Genomic DNA, 15545 nt, shown 5'->3' on the forward strand with positions numbered 1-15545 from the left:
AGCAACTGGAAGAGGAGACATGGTCAAAAGCCAAGATGGGGTCATACACAGGTAAGCAACTGGAAGAGGAGACATGGTCAAAAGCCAAGTTGGAGTTATGCACAGGTAAACAACTGGAAAAGGGGACATGGTCAAAAGCCAGGCAGGGGTCATACACAGGTAAGCAACTGGAAGAGGAGACATGGTCAAAAGACAAGCCAGGGTCATACACAGGTAAGCAACTGGAAGAGGAGACATGGTCAAAAGCCAACCTGGAGTCATACACAGGTAAACAACTGGAAGAGGAGACATGGTCAAAAGCCAAGCCGGGATCATACACAGGTAAGCAGCTGGAAGAGGAGACATGGTCAAAAGCCAAGCTGGAGTCATACACAGGTAAGCAGCTGGAAAAGAAGATGTGTTTAAAAGCCAGGCTGGAGCAGAGATGTATAGTAACGAAGTAGAACTACTTAAGTACTGTACTTAAGTACCGAAATGCGGTATCTGTACTTTCCTAGAGTAGAATTTTTTTCTCCTACTTCTACTTTTACTTCACTACATTTTTTCGATGATTTCGATACTTCTACTCAAGTATTTTTTTTTTGTGCTGCATAGTTACTCGTTACTTTTAAAAAAATTACCACTGCCAGAACAGTAGATGGCAGGTTACATAAAGCTCAAAAAAATGTGTATAATGTCATTTGTAAATCAGCGCATAGGAAAATAAAGGCTGTGTATAATAAAAGCTGCTATACCAAATCTTTCCAATAAAAAGAAAATATGAAACAAACAAATAAATGGTGCTACAGCGCTTAAAGTGCATCAAGAAACTACTAACAAACACAGGTTAATCATTTGAATAAATCATTTGAAATAATAAAAACAATATGATGTTCAAACTTTTGACTTATTTCTTTAATAACTACATAACACAGTACTTGTACTTCTACTTTCAGTACTTGAGTAGAATTTTTTTTTCAAAACTACTGGTACTTTTTACTTTTAGTACTTAAGTAGCAAATTTTTTGAAAAAACTACTTGCAATACTTAAGTAAAAAAAATGTTGGATACTTTAGTACTTCTACTTAAGTAACTTTTTCTGCGAGCACTTCCACTTCTACTCAAGTAATTTTTTGATCGAGCACTTGTACTTTTACTCAAGAAGAAATTTCGAGTACTTTATACAAGTCTGGGCTGGAGTCATACACAGGTAAGCAACTGGAAGAGGAGACATGGTCAAAAGCCAACAGGTAAACAACTGGAAGACATGGTCAAAAGCCAGGCTGGGGTCATACACAGGTAAATTACTGGAAGAGGAGACATGGTCAAAAGCCAGGCTGGGGTCATACACAGGTAAGCAACTGGAAGAGGAGACATGGTCAAAAGCCAAGCTGGGGTCATACACAAGTAAGCAGCCAAGATGAGAGATGGAGTTTGAAGCCTTACACAAGGTTCATACACGAGGGATCAAATGGAAATGTGGTCAATCAACAGACTGAGGTCACGATCAGGAGTCAGAGAGCAGAGAGAATTCCAGGGACAAGCCGAGTCAGCAACTGGTAATCAAGTAGCAGCAAATCAGTAAGCACAGGAACAAGGATCACAAATAACAGCAGCTCATCCAGTGATTACCATACAACTCCTTCCCTTAAATAGAGTGTTTTGGTGAAAGTTCTGAGACTCTTCTGTTCTGATTGGCCTCCTGACACTATGCAACCAAAGCGACCAATGAGGGAGAAGACCTTTTAAAAAAAAAAAGTAAAATTATAAAATCCAAAAGTCGATAATTTACTAGCGCTTTCCTACAGAACCTCCTTAAGTCCACTCTGGCATCAGACCAGCAGTCTCACCAGAGAAGGATGGGGTTAGGGCCTGGGGCAGGGAAAAGTTGGATTCCCGAGTATGAGCAAACAGTGAGCGCTTGTTGTAGGTGTACAAAACACCTGTCAGGGAGTGAAGTGCTAATGACAGGCCTGAGTGAGTGGCATTAAGGTTAACACCTGCATTAGTGTCTCCTCTTTTGAAGGTCAATGGTGGCAGTTTAAATAGTGCTGGGTGAGACAAACTTCAATCAAGTGCTGCTGGCTCTCCGCTCGGCTGCTAAACTTCTCACCAGTCATCCATGTAATTAAAATAACTCAAGGGATTTTCTCTCTGTGCTTTTTCCAGGGAGGGGAGAGGCCAAGTGACAGATAACTTGTTTGTTTCAGAGTTCCTTCTGCCTGACGTGAGTATAAGGGAAAGTGACAACTTCCGAATAACTTGGTTTATAGAAAGGGAGAGCAGCAGGTCTCCCCGAATATTCTATCAATGAAGGAAAAAAAAACATTAGATATGAGCAGGGCTCCTATTAGAAATGACGGGGCCCCAGACAGAAATTTTTAGAAATAGGCCACCCAGGTATACCACAGCTGGGACCCCAAAGTAATAGTAGAGTGCTTCAGCTATGCATGGACACAGGCGCGATTGGTACCAATCACTCATTGTGTTCCTTTACTAAAGGAAGGGGCTGGTAAATGACATATTTACCGACTCCTGCCCCCCCGCTCTCCGTCCTGAACATTCCCCTATGAACCCACAGCCAGTGCTGTATTTTGGCCTAGGCCAACAAGGCCCAGGCCTAGGGCGGCACTTTGCAGGGGGGCAGCAAAAAAGCCACCCCTCCTCCACCTGAGACACTATTGGCCACTGGTTGCTAGAACCGCCTCTCTCACCCCCTCTCTCTAACCCCCCTCTGTCTCTCTCTTACTCAACCCCCTCTCTCACCCCTCCTCTCTCTCTCCCTCCCTCTCTCTCACCTCCCTCTCTCTCTCTCTCTCTCTCTCTCTCACCCCCTCTCTCTTTCTCTATCACCCCCCTCTCTCTCTCATCACCCCTCTCTCATCCCCCTCTCTCACCCCCCCTCTCACTCTCTCTCTCTCATCTCCCCTGTCTCTCGCTCTCTCTCTCATCCCCCCTCTCTCTCTCATCCCCTCTCTCTCTCTCTCTCTCATCCCCTCTTTCTTTCTCTCTCACCCCTCCTCTCTCTCTCTTTCTCCCTCTCACTCACCCCCCTCTCTCTCTCTCTCATCCCCCTCTCTCTCTCATCCCCTCTTTCTTTCTCTCTCACTCACCCCCCTCTCTCTCTCTCTCTCTCTCACCCCTCCTCTTTCTCACTCAACCCCCTCTTTCTCTCTCTCACTCAACCCCCTCTCTCACCCCTATCTCTCTCATCCCCCTCTCTCTCTCTCTCTCTCTCTCTCTCTCTCTTCGATTCCCCCCTCTCTCTCACCCCCCCTCTCTCTCACCCTCACTCTCTCTCTCCCTCCCTCACCCACCCCCTCTCTCTCCCACCCCCTCTCTCTCCCACCCTATCTTACCCCCCTCTCGTGAGATCTCAGGGGTTCATACTGGGACTTGTAGTCCTTCAATTTTGAAGGGGGTTACATCCGTTAAAAAATGAGTGGGAGAAATGTATATGGGGGGGGGGGCGCACAATTTTACTCTTGCCTAGGGCAGCACAAAACCAAAATACACCTCTGCCCACAGCAGCTGGAGGGAGGGGAACAATGCCCTGTATGTCTCTCCCTGCAGCACCTGAAGGACAACAGGATGGAGAGGAGAACTGCATGGGGTATCATTCCTGTAACAAGTGGTACCTCCTTATCAGCGGCTCTGGTTATGAGATGAGAGCAGAGGTCTCCAAGCATTCTAACAAAGGGTCAGTTTACCGTTCTTCAGGCATTAGGGGGGCCAGACTGTGGCCACTGGGAGTAGAAAATGCCCCATCATTGGTGTCAGTGGGAGGAATAGTGCCCCCATCATTGGTGTCAGTGGGAGGAATAGTGCCCCATCATTGGTGTCGGTGGGAGGAAAATTGCCCCATTGGTTGTTTTAGTGGGATGAATAATACCCCATCATTGGTATCAGTGGGAGGAATAGCGCCCCGTCATTAGTTTTCAGTGGGAAGAATAGTGCCCCATCATTGGTGTCAGTGGGAGGAATAGTACCCCACCATTGGTGTCAGTGGGAGGAATAGTGCCCCATCATTGGTGTCAGTGGGAGAAATAGTGCCCCATCATTGGTGTCAGTGGGAGGAATAGTACCCCACCATTGGTGTCAGTGGGAGGAATAGTGCCCCATCATTGGTGTCAGTGGGAGGAATAATGTCCCATCATTGGCGTCAGTGGAAGAAATATTGCCCCATCATTGGTGGGCCTCAGATAAAACACAGAGATGAAACAAATCCTTCTACATACAGTCAGGGGAAAAAAGTATTTGATCCCCTGCTGATTTTGTACGTTTTCCCACTGACAATGAGTTAATCAGTCTATAATTTTATTGGTCGGTTTATTTTACCAGTGAGAGACAGAATAACAACAAAAATATCCCGAAAAACGCATTTAAAAAAAGTTATAAATTGATTTGCATTTTAATGAGTAAAATAAGTATTTGTTCCCCAATCAATCAGCAAGATTTCTGGCTCCCAGGTGTCTTCTATACCGGTAACAAGCTGAAATTAGGAGGAATCTCTTATAGGGAGTGCTCCTAATCTCAGCTTGTTCCCTGTATAAGAGACACCTGTCCACAGAAGCAATCAATCAATCAGATTCCAATCTCTCCACCATGGCCAAGACCAAAGAGTTGTCCAAGGATGTCAGGGAGAAGATAGTAGACCTACACAAGGCTGGAATGGGCTACAAGACCATCGCCAAGCAGCTTGGTGAGAGGGTGACAACAGTTGGTGCGATTATTCGCGAATGGAAGAAACAGAAAATAACTGTCAGTCTCCCTCAGTCTGGGGCTCCATGGAGGATCTCACTTCGTGGAGTATCAATGATCATGAGAACAGTGAGGAGTCAGCCCAGAACTACACAGGAGAATCTTATCAATGATCTCAAGGCAGCTGGGACCATAGTCATCAAGAAAACAATTGGTAACACACTACGCCGTGAAGGACTAAAATCCTGCAGCGCCCGCAAGGTCCCCCTGCTCAGGAAATCACATGTACAGCCTGTCTGATGTTTGCTAATGAACATCTGAATGATTCAGAGGAGAACTGAGTGAAACTGTTGTGGGCAGATGAGACCAAAATTGAGCTCTTTGGCATCAACTCAACTCGCCGGGTTTGGAGGAGGAGGAATGCTGCCTATGACCCCAAGAACACCATCCCTACCTTCATACATGAAGGTGGAAACGTTACGCTTTAGGGGTATTTTTCTGCTAAGGGGACAGGACAACTTCACCGCATCAAAGGGAGGACAGACAGCGCCATCAAATCTTGGGTGAGAACCTCCTTCCCTCAGCCTGGGCATTGAAAATGTGTCATTGATGGGTATTCCAGCATGACAATGACCTAAAACACACGGCCAAGGCAACAAAGGAGTGGCTCAAGAAGAAGCACATTAAGGTCCTAGAGTGGCCTAGCCAGTCTCCAGACCTTAATCCCATAGAAAATATGTGGAGGGATCTGAAGGTTCGAGTTACCAAACATCAGCCTCCGAACCTTAATGACTTGGAGATGATCTGCAGAGAGGAGTGTGAGAAAATCCCTCCTGAGATGTGTGCAAACCTGGAGGCCAACTACAAGAAACGTCTGACCTCTGTGATTGCCAACAAGGGTTTCTCCACCAACTACTAAGGGGGTCAAATACTTATTTTACTCATTAAAGTTCAAATCAATTTATAACTTTTTTGAATATTGCGTTTTTCTGGATATTTTTGTTGTTATTCCGTCTCTCACTGGTAAAATAAACTGACCAATAAAATTATAGACTGATCATTTATTTGTCAGTGGGCGAATGTACAAAATCAGCAGGGGAATAAATGCGGAAAGTTGTACCTGTTTATCTGCGGTCTTCTCTTCTCTACAACGATTCAAATAACAGAGTTTATAAAGCTTGTCTGAGCTTTCAGAAAACAGGGGGGCAGAGAGATGAATTCACACTCTGCAGAGCTCAGTGAGAGCTGATTGGAGGGAAGGGACACACCCCCTTCACACAGCACACAGGGACAGGACTGCGGCTGCCAATCACAGGCTGTGTGCTGGAGCTCCCTCCTTTGTCACCTTTTATCTCTTGGTGTCAGGAAAACTTGTCAGAAGTGACTCATCCAGGCTATTTTTTGCGATACACCCCCCCCCCCCCTCTTTCACACAGCACACAGGGACAGAGCTGAGGTTGTCAATCCCAGGCTGTGTGCTGGAGCTCCCTCCTCTGTCACCTTTTATCTCTTGGTGTCAGGAAAATTCATCAGAAGTGACTCATGCAGATAGCAGAAGAAGAAGGCAGCAGACAGAAATGACACTTATTGCTCTGCACTGAGACAAGTACACACTATAGAGGGATATGCTTTGTTCAGATTTCAGGTCTGAGGATTACAACCACTTTATCCACTTCAGCTCCGGAAGATTTACCCCCCTTAAAGACCAGGCCATTTTTTTTTTCGATTCGGCACTGCGTTACTTTAACTGACAATTGCACGGTTGTGCGACGATTTACCCAAATACAATTGATACCATTTTTTCCCCACAAGCAGAGCTTTCTTTTGGTGGTATTTGATCACCTGTGCGATTTTTATTTTTTGCGCTATAAACAAAAAAATATATATATTTTACTTTCTGCTTTAAAACATCCAATAAAAAAAAATGTTAAAATCAAATTTCTTTATACATTTAGGCCAATTTGCTACAATATGTATCGTAAATATATAGGCTACATTATGTATTATAATATTACATATTCTGCTACAATATTACTTTTTTTAATTTATTTATTTAAATTTAGGCCAATTTGTATTCTGCTACATATTTTTGGGTAAAAAAAAAAAAATATCCAAATAAGTGTATATTGATTGGTTTGCGCAAAAGTTATCGCGTGTACAAACTAGGGGATATATACCGGAAATTTTTATTTATTTATTTATTTTATTTATTTATTTATTATTATTATTATTATTATTTATTATTATACAGGATTTATATAGCGCCGACAGTTTGCACAGCGCTTTACAATGTGAGGGAAGACAATACAGTTACAATACAGTTTAATGCAGGAAGATTTAGAGGGCCCTGATCCTTAGAGCTTACAATGTAGAAGGGGGATCAAGTGAAACAAAAGGCAATAGCTGTGGGGGATGGGCTGATGGAGAAAATGGAGGTACAGTTGTCAGGTGTGGGTAGGATAGGTTTCTCTGAAGAGGAGGGTTTTCAGAGATTGTCTTTATTTATTTTATTTTATTTTATTTTATTTATTTTATTTTATTTTATTTTATTTTATTTTATTTTATTTATTTATTTTATTTATTTATTTTATTTTATTTTATTTTATTTTATTTATTTATTTTATTTATTTATTTTATTTTTTTATTTTGTTTTATTTTATTTTATTTTATTTATTTATTTTTGGAGGTGGGCGGAGGAATCCTCCCTTGCTGTGCTATTGTGTTCTGACAGCTGGGAGCCTTCCCCCGCCATAAGGATCGTATAATCAGGGTTGCTGGCCATAGCCAGGGGCACTGATCATTCGGGAAAAACCTGATAGGCTGGTTGTACTCCATCCATTAGCCTGCCCATACATGGATCGAAATTCAGCTGGTCTCTCCCCAACCAGACGACTTTCAATCCATGTATGGCCGACTTAACACTGATACTCACTATAGTAAATCAAGCCCAGATCTAATACTTATATATACATTATATTGTCAAAAGTATTGGGACGCCTGCCTTTACACACAAATTAACTTTAACCGCTTGCCGACCGCCGCACGACTATTTACTGCGGCAGTCAGCCCCGTACAGGCAAACCGACGTAGTGCTACGTCGCTCGCCTACGAGCCTCTAGGGGGCGAGCGCGCGCCACCGGAGGCACGTTCCCGCCCCCGCTCGTTCGCTAACATCCCCGCGCGTGTGACCGGCGGCTCCGATGTCCGCCGGTCACTCGCGATCTCCCGCTGGAGAGGGAGAAAGGCAGGCGGCTGATGTAATCACATCCCTCTGTCATTCTCCCCTGATGTAACTGCGGGGATCATACGATCCTGCTATGTAGGATCGCATGTCTCTCTGTAGTTACATCAAAAGCCACGCCCCCCACAGTTAGAATCATGCCCCTAGGGATACATTTAACCCACTGATCACCAATAAAGTTAACCCCTTCCCTGCCAGTGTCATTAGTACAGTAACAGTGCATATTTATAGCACTGATTACTGTAGTAATGTCACTGGTACTCCCAAAAATATCAAAAATGTCAGTCAGGGGTCCGATCTGTCCGCCGCAATGTCGCAGTCTTGCAAAAAAAAAAATCGCAGATCACCGCCATTATTTGTTAAAAAAATAAACAATAAAAATGACAGAAATCTTTCCCGTAGTTAGTAAACGCAATAACTTTTGTGCAAACCAATCAAAATAAGCTTACTGCGATTTTTTTTTACAAAAAATATGTAGCAGAAAACAAATTGGCCTAAAATGTTAAAAAAAAATTGATTTTTAAATTTTTTTGGGGGGGGGGGGGGGGGATTTCACATAAAAAAATGGGAAAAGTATTGTTATTTTTTTGTTTATAGCGCAAGAAATAAAAATCGCAGAGGTGATCAAATACCACCAAAAAAAAGCTCTGTTTGTGGGAAAAAAAGGACGTCAATTTCGTTTGGGTACAGCGTCGCACGACCGCGCAATTGTCCGTTAAATTCACGCATTGCCGAATCGCAAAATAGGCCCTGGTCTTTGAGCAGCCAAATCCTCCGGGGCTAAAGTGGTTAAAGCGTCACCTTTGGAGATTTTTAAGTCCCGTAGTTTGCTGCCACTCCACCAGCGTGCGCAAAAAAATAAGCACAGTTAAAAAATTTAATTTTATATATATATATTTTTTTGGGGGGGGGGGGGCAAAGACTGGAGAATAAAATGGTAGTCAGTGCAATATATATATAATGTTTTTGGGGTTCTTCTAGCAAAAAATACTGATTTTAACTTGTAAATATGTGTCAGAAATAGGCCTGGTCCTATGGAGATTTTTAAGTCCCGTAGTTTGCTGCCATTCCACGAGTGTGCACAAAAAAAATCACACTTAATAAATTTAATTAAATATATTTATATATATATATTTTTTTTTTTGGGGGGGGGGCAAAGACTGGAGAGCACAGTTAATAAATTGAATTGAATATTGAAGTACCGTAGTTTGTCGCCATCCCATGAGTGTGCACAATTTTAAACCATAACATGTTAGGTATCTATTTAACTTGGCGTGACATCATCTTTTAATAAATTAAATTAAAATTAAATATATATATATATATATATATATATATATATATTTTTTTTATATATATATATATATATATATATATATATATACATTTTTTTTTGGGGGGGGGCAAAGACTGGAGAATAAAATGGTGGTCGTGGCAAAAAAAAAAATATATACATATATAATGTTTTGGGGTTCTAAGTAATTTTCTAGCAAAAAATACTGATTTTAATTTGTAAATATGTGTCAGAATTAGGCCCGGTCCTATTTAACGCGTCACCTATGGAGATTTTTAAGTCCCATAGTTTGCTGGCATTCCATGAGCATGCGCAAAAAACAAAAAAGCACAGTTAATAAATTAAATTAAATATAGATATATATATATATATTTATTTTATTTTTTTTTTTTGGGGGGGGGGGCAAAGACTGGAGAGCACAGTTAATAAATTATATTGAATATTGAAGTACCGTAGTTTGTCGCCATTCCATGAGTGTGCGCAATTTTAAACCATAACATGTTAGGTATCTATTTAACTTGACGTGACATCATCTTTTAAATAAATTAAATTTAAATTAAATATATATATATATATATATATATACATTTTTGGGGGGGGGGGCAAAGACTGGAGAATAAAATGGTGGTCGTTGCAAAAAAAAAAATATATATACATATATAATGTTTTGGGGTTCTAAGTAATTTTCTAGCAAAAAATACTGATTTTAATTTGTAAATATGTGTCAGAAATAGGCCTGGTCCTATTTAAAGCGTCACCTATGGAGATTTTTAAGTCCTGTAGTTTGCTGCCACTCCATGAGCAAGCGCAAAAAATAAAAAAGCACAGTTAATAAATTAAATTAAATATAGATAAATATATATATATATATATTTATTTTTATTTTTTTGGGGGGGGGCAAAGACTGGAGAGCACAGTTAATAAATTATATTATTGAATATTGAAGTACCGTAGTTTGTCGCCATTCCATGAGTGTGCGCAATTTTAAACCATAACATGTTAGGTATCTATTTAACTTGACGTGACATCATCTTTTAAATAAATTAAATTTAAATGAAATATATATATATTTTTTTTTGTTTATATATATATATATATATATATATATATATATATATATATATATATATATATATATACATTTTTTTTGGGGGGGGGCAAAGACTGGAGAATAAAATGGTGGTCGTTGCAAAAAAAAAAAATATATACATGTATAATGTTTTGGGGTTCTAAGTAATTTTCTAGCAAAAAATACTGATTTTAATTTGTAAATATGTGTCAGAAATAGGCCCGGTCCTATTTAAAGAGTCACCTATGGAGATTTTTAAGTCCTGTAGTTTGCTGCCATTCCATGAGCATGCGCAAAAAACAAAAAAGCACAGTTAATAAATTAAATTAAATATATATAAATATATATATATATATATATATATATATATTTATTTATTTTTTTGGGGGGGGGGGGGGGCAAAGACTGGAGAGCACAGTTAATAGATTGAATTGAATATTGAAGTACCGTAGTTTGTCGCCATCCCATGAGTGTGCGCAATTTTAAATCATAACATGTTAGGTATCTATTTAACTTGGCGTGACATCATCTTTTAATAAATTAAATTAAATTAAAATTAAATATATATATATATATATATATATATATTTATTTATTTATGTATATATATATATATATACATTTTTTTTTTGGGGGGGGGCAAAGACTGGAGAATAAAATGGTGGTCGTTGCAAAAATAAAAAAATAAAAAATAAATATATATATATAATGTTTTGGGGTTCTAAGTAATTTTCTAGCAAAAAATACTGATTTTACCTTGTAAATATGTGTCAGAAATAGGCCTGGTCCTATTTAAAGCGTCACCTATGGAGATTTTTAAGTCCCGTAGTTTGCTGCCACTCCATGAGCGTGCGCAAAAAAAATTAAAATTAAATATATATATATATATATATATATATATATATATATATATATTTATTTATTTATTTATGTATATATATATATATACGTTTTTTTTTTTGGGGGGGGGGCAAAGACTGGAGAATAAAATGGTGGTCGTTGCAAAAATAAAAAAATAAAAAATAAATATATATATATAATGTTTTGGGGTTCTAAGTAATTTTCTAGCAAAAAATACTGATTTTAACTTGTAAATATGTGTCAGAAATAGGCCTGGTCCTATTTAAAGCGTCACCTATGGAGATTTTTAAGTCCCGTAGTTTGCTGCCACTCCATGAGCGTGCGCAAAAAAAAAAAAAGCACAGTTAATAAATTTAATACATTCGACTTTTTTTATGCATTCAAAATATATCTTAAAAAAAGAGTTGATTAGTCCGCCGTACGCTTATAATAGTTAAAAAGGTTGTAATTCAATCGTATCGCTGTGCGCCCCCCCATCTCTGAAATAATTAAAATAAATAAAATGACATGAGAAGTTTTGTGTTGCACACATCCAGGCCCTATGGCGGCCTACACAGAGCCTGTTTTGTGTGTCCCTCCCGCCCCCACCCGCTGCTGTTGCTAAGGGTATGGGATTTGGTTTTAATAACAGTTAGTTCAAACAATGTAAATTTACTGCCGCTAGGAACTGCTTCAGAAAACATGTCCAACGCAGCCATCATTCCTCAACCACACCAGCTGTTTTCGCTCAGCTCCTACCTGACAGGGTGCTTTGGAAATAGCAATCAGTGTATTTATAAGAAGGGACGGGCCCATAAATATGTCAGCCTGCAATATATACGGCCCCATATTTCACCATTTTCTATTTTAAAGTTGTGAGTTATGGCTTTGGAAAGGCTGGCCATTAAATGTGCTGATGATGGATATTCTGCATTGCTGTGCGTGTGTGTTCATCACCAAGACAATAAAAGGACACCCCGGCGCACACGCCGCCATTTACACACTAAAAGAAACACGCAAACACAACCGATACAAAGTCTACACAGAGAGGCGACACTGAGAGCGACAATCACACCTCGCTATTTTGTAGCTGGAAGTCTCTAAAATGCTGGAAGAGAAAAAAAAATCTATAATTCTCTATGGAGACGACGGGTCGCATCTCCACGCCAAGTCGCCTGACGCCAAACTCCTGAGGTTTAAAAAAAAAAAAGTTCTGGAGATTATTTTTTTTTTTTTTTGTAGCTCGAATCGGGCAGATTTGAGCGTTTTGGCGCGCTTTTATTCTCATAGAAATAAACAGAAATTTGCTCGTTTTTGTGCGCATTTGCGTTTATTTGCGTGATTTTCTGCTCAAATGAAAAAATTTGAAAAAAATAAAATAGTAATAATACACAAATAAATAAATGTAAAATAAATACAGAAATCATAAAAATCATCATAAATAATAAATACACGGAATAAATGAATAATATGTAATAATACTAAAATAATAATTAACCCCTAACCTTAAAAAAATATTAATAAATTATTATTATTATTATTATTATTATTCATTAAAAAAAATAATACATAAACACATTATTATTCTCTATGGAGACGGGTTACATCTCCACGCCAAGTTGTCTGACGCCAAACTCCTGAGGTTTAAAAAAAAAAAGTTCTGGAGATTTTTTGTTGTAGCTCGAATCGGGCAGATTTGAGCGTTTTTGGCGCGCTTTTATTCCCATAGAAATAAACAGAAATTTGCGTGTTTTTGTGCGCATTTGCGTTTATTTGCGTGATTTTCTGCTCAAATGAAAAAATTTGAAAAAAAATAAAATAGTAATAATACACAAATAAATAAATGTAAAATAAATACAGAAATCATAAAAATCATCATAAATAATAAATAAATAAAATAAATGAATAATATGTAATAATACTAAAATAATAATTAACCCCTAACCTTAAAAAAATATTAATAAATTATTATTATTATTATTATTATTATTAATTAAAAAAAATAATACATAAACACATAACCCTAAAAAAAAAAAAAAAAAAATTACTATTACTAGAATAATAATGTATTTAGAGGTTTAAAGAGGAAGTAAACCCAGTGTTGTTTTTTTCCCCGCCCCGAAAAGTAAATGCATAATGTGCTAGTATGCATTGCTAGTATGCATTGGAACAGGGAGGGGCCATCCCCAAACTCCTCCCACAAACTTGGGGGCATGAAATTGTCCAAAATGTCTTGGTATGCCGATGCCTTATAAAAACCGCACAGGTGATGAAATACCACTAAAAGAAAGCTCAATTTGTGAGGGGGAAAAAAAGGACAATAATGTAATTTGGGTGCGGCGTTACACAACCGCGCAATTGTCAGATAAAGTAACGCAGTGCCGTATCCCAAAAAATTGCTTTGTCATAAAGGGGGGTAAATCTTCCGGAGCTGAAGTGGTTAAAAATAATCTCTGTTTCGGCGAAAAGCATTAAAAAAAACGCATTGGTGTGAATGGAGCCTTAAACTTGTAAACAAAATGTGCCGGAAAAAGGCGCGGTCTTGAAGTGGTAAAAATAAAAATGAGGTCATATTTACCCGTTCTGTGCAAATATTCATTGAGGTGTTCAGCCGTTTCCTCAATCCTCTGCATTGCTGTGCGTTCATCGCCATGACAATAAAAGGACAGCGACGCACACGCCGCCATTTACACACACACTGCTACAGAGTCTGACAAAGAGAGACGAAGATCTGTTACATTGTACCCATTGCATTGTATCTGTTCAGGGGCAGACTGGCAACTTTCAGCCCAGGGGGCAAGTACAAACCAGAGGCCCATAGTGCAGCGACTCAGCCCCCTTCCCACTCTCCCTCAGCCCCCCCACTCTCCCACTCCTCCTCCTGACCCCCATTCCAAGCTGAAGCCCTGCTCCATATACTCTCCACCTACCGGCTAAATCCTGGTTTCTAACCTGGCCAACAGGGGGAGGTTGGGGGGGGGGGGGGTCTAGGACTGCTTGGTTGGGGCCGGCCAGTTCAGAAGAGTCTCCAGTGGGGCATGGAACCGGCCTCTGCTCAGAAACAGTTTACACCATCCATGATGGGAGGGGGAGGCCTGCACTTTGTGCTTTTTTTCAACCCGCACTCAGTAGGTCAGCAGCAGGGACTTTTTAGTTCTCTTCACCAGGAATCTGGAATTTCTGTGGCAGAAGTGGTGCAGGCTTTTTACGGGGCATCAGGGCGGCCCAGGGGGCAATTGCCCCCCTGCCCCCTGGCCCAGTCCTCCCCTGTATCTGTTACATCAGAAGCATAACTAGAACCTTCAGGGCCCCGTTGCAAGAAACCAAGAAGGGTCACAAAAGTTGCATATAACAACAAAGAGCAGAGCCGCTCAGGTGTCAGTTCAATGGGTGGTGCTGGTCAGATCCGCCGTCCAAGCAATGAAGAATCCAAGAAAGTAGACCGCACTCAGGAAAAGTAAGATGAAAACAATCAAAACTCCTTTATTCTTCTTCGGTGCAGCAGACAGACAGTACAATGCACATAACAGACGTGCCGGGTTAACGCGTTTCACGAATTAGATCGCTTACTCATAACCATACACTGGTTATGGTATGGTTATGTATGGTTATGAGTAAGCGATCTAATTCGTGAAACGCGTTAACCCGGCACGTCTGTTACATTGTATCTGTTGTGCTATCACCTCCATCATTGAGCCTTCCCTCCCCACCTCCATCAATGACCCTTCCTTCCCCCACCTCCATCAATGAGCCTCCCTCTACCTCCGTCAATGAACTTCCCTCCCCACCTCCATCAATGAGCCTTCCCTCCTCCACCTCCATCAGTGAGCCTTCCCTCCCCACCTCCATCAATTAGCCTTCCCTCCCTCACCTCCATCAATAAACTCCCCCGCCCACCTCCATCAATGAGCATTCCCTCCCCACCTCCATCAATGAGCCTTCCCTCCCCACCTCCATCAATGAGCCTTCCCTCCCCACCTCCATCAATGAGCCATTCCCTCCCCACCTCCATCAATAAGCCCTCCCTCCCCACCTCCATCAATGAGCCTCCCTCCACCTCCATCAATGAGCCTCCCCTCCCCTACCTCCATCAATGAGCCTTCCCTCTCCACCTCCATCAATGAGCATTCCCTCCTCCACCTCCATCAATGAGCCTTCCCTCCACCTCCATCAATGAGCCTCCCCTCCCATACCTCCATCAATGAGCCTTCCCTCCCCCATCTCCCTCAATGAGCCTTCCCTCCTCCACCTCTATCAATGAGCCTTCCCTCCACCTCCATCAATGAGCCTTCCCTCCCCTACCTCCATCAATGAGCCTCCCTCCACCTCCATCAATGAACTCCCCCACCCACCTCTATCAATGAGCCTTCCCTCCACCTCCATCAATGAGCCTTCCCTCCCCTACCTCCATCAATGAGCCT

Source organism: Pelophylax lessonae (assembly GCF_965119305.1).
Source record: "Pelophylax lessonae genome assembly, chromosome: 4".
Classification (NCBI taxonomy): Eukaryota; Metazoa; Chordata; class Amphibia; order Anura; family Ranidae; genus Pelophylax; species Pelophylax lessonae.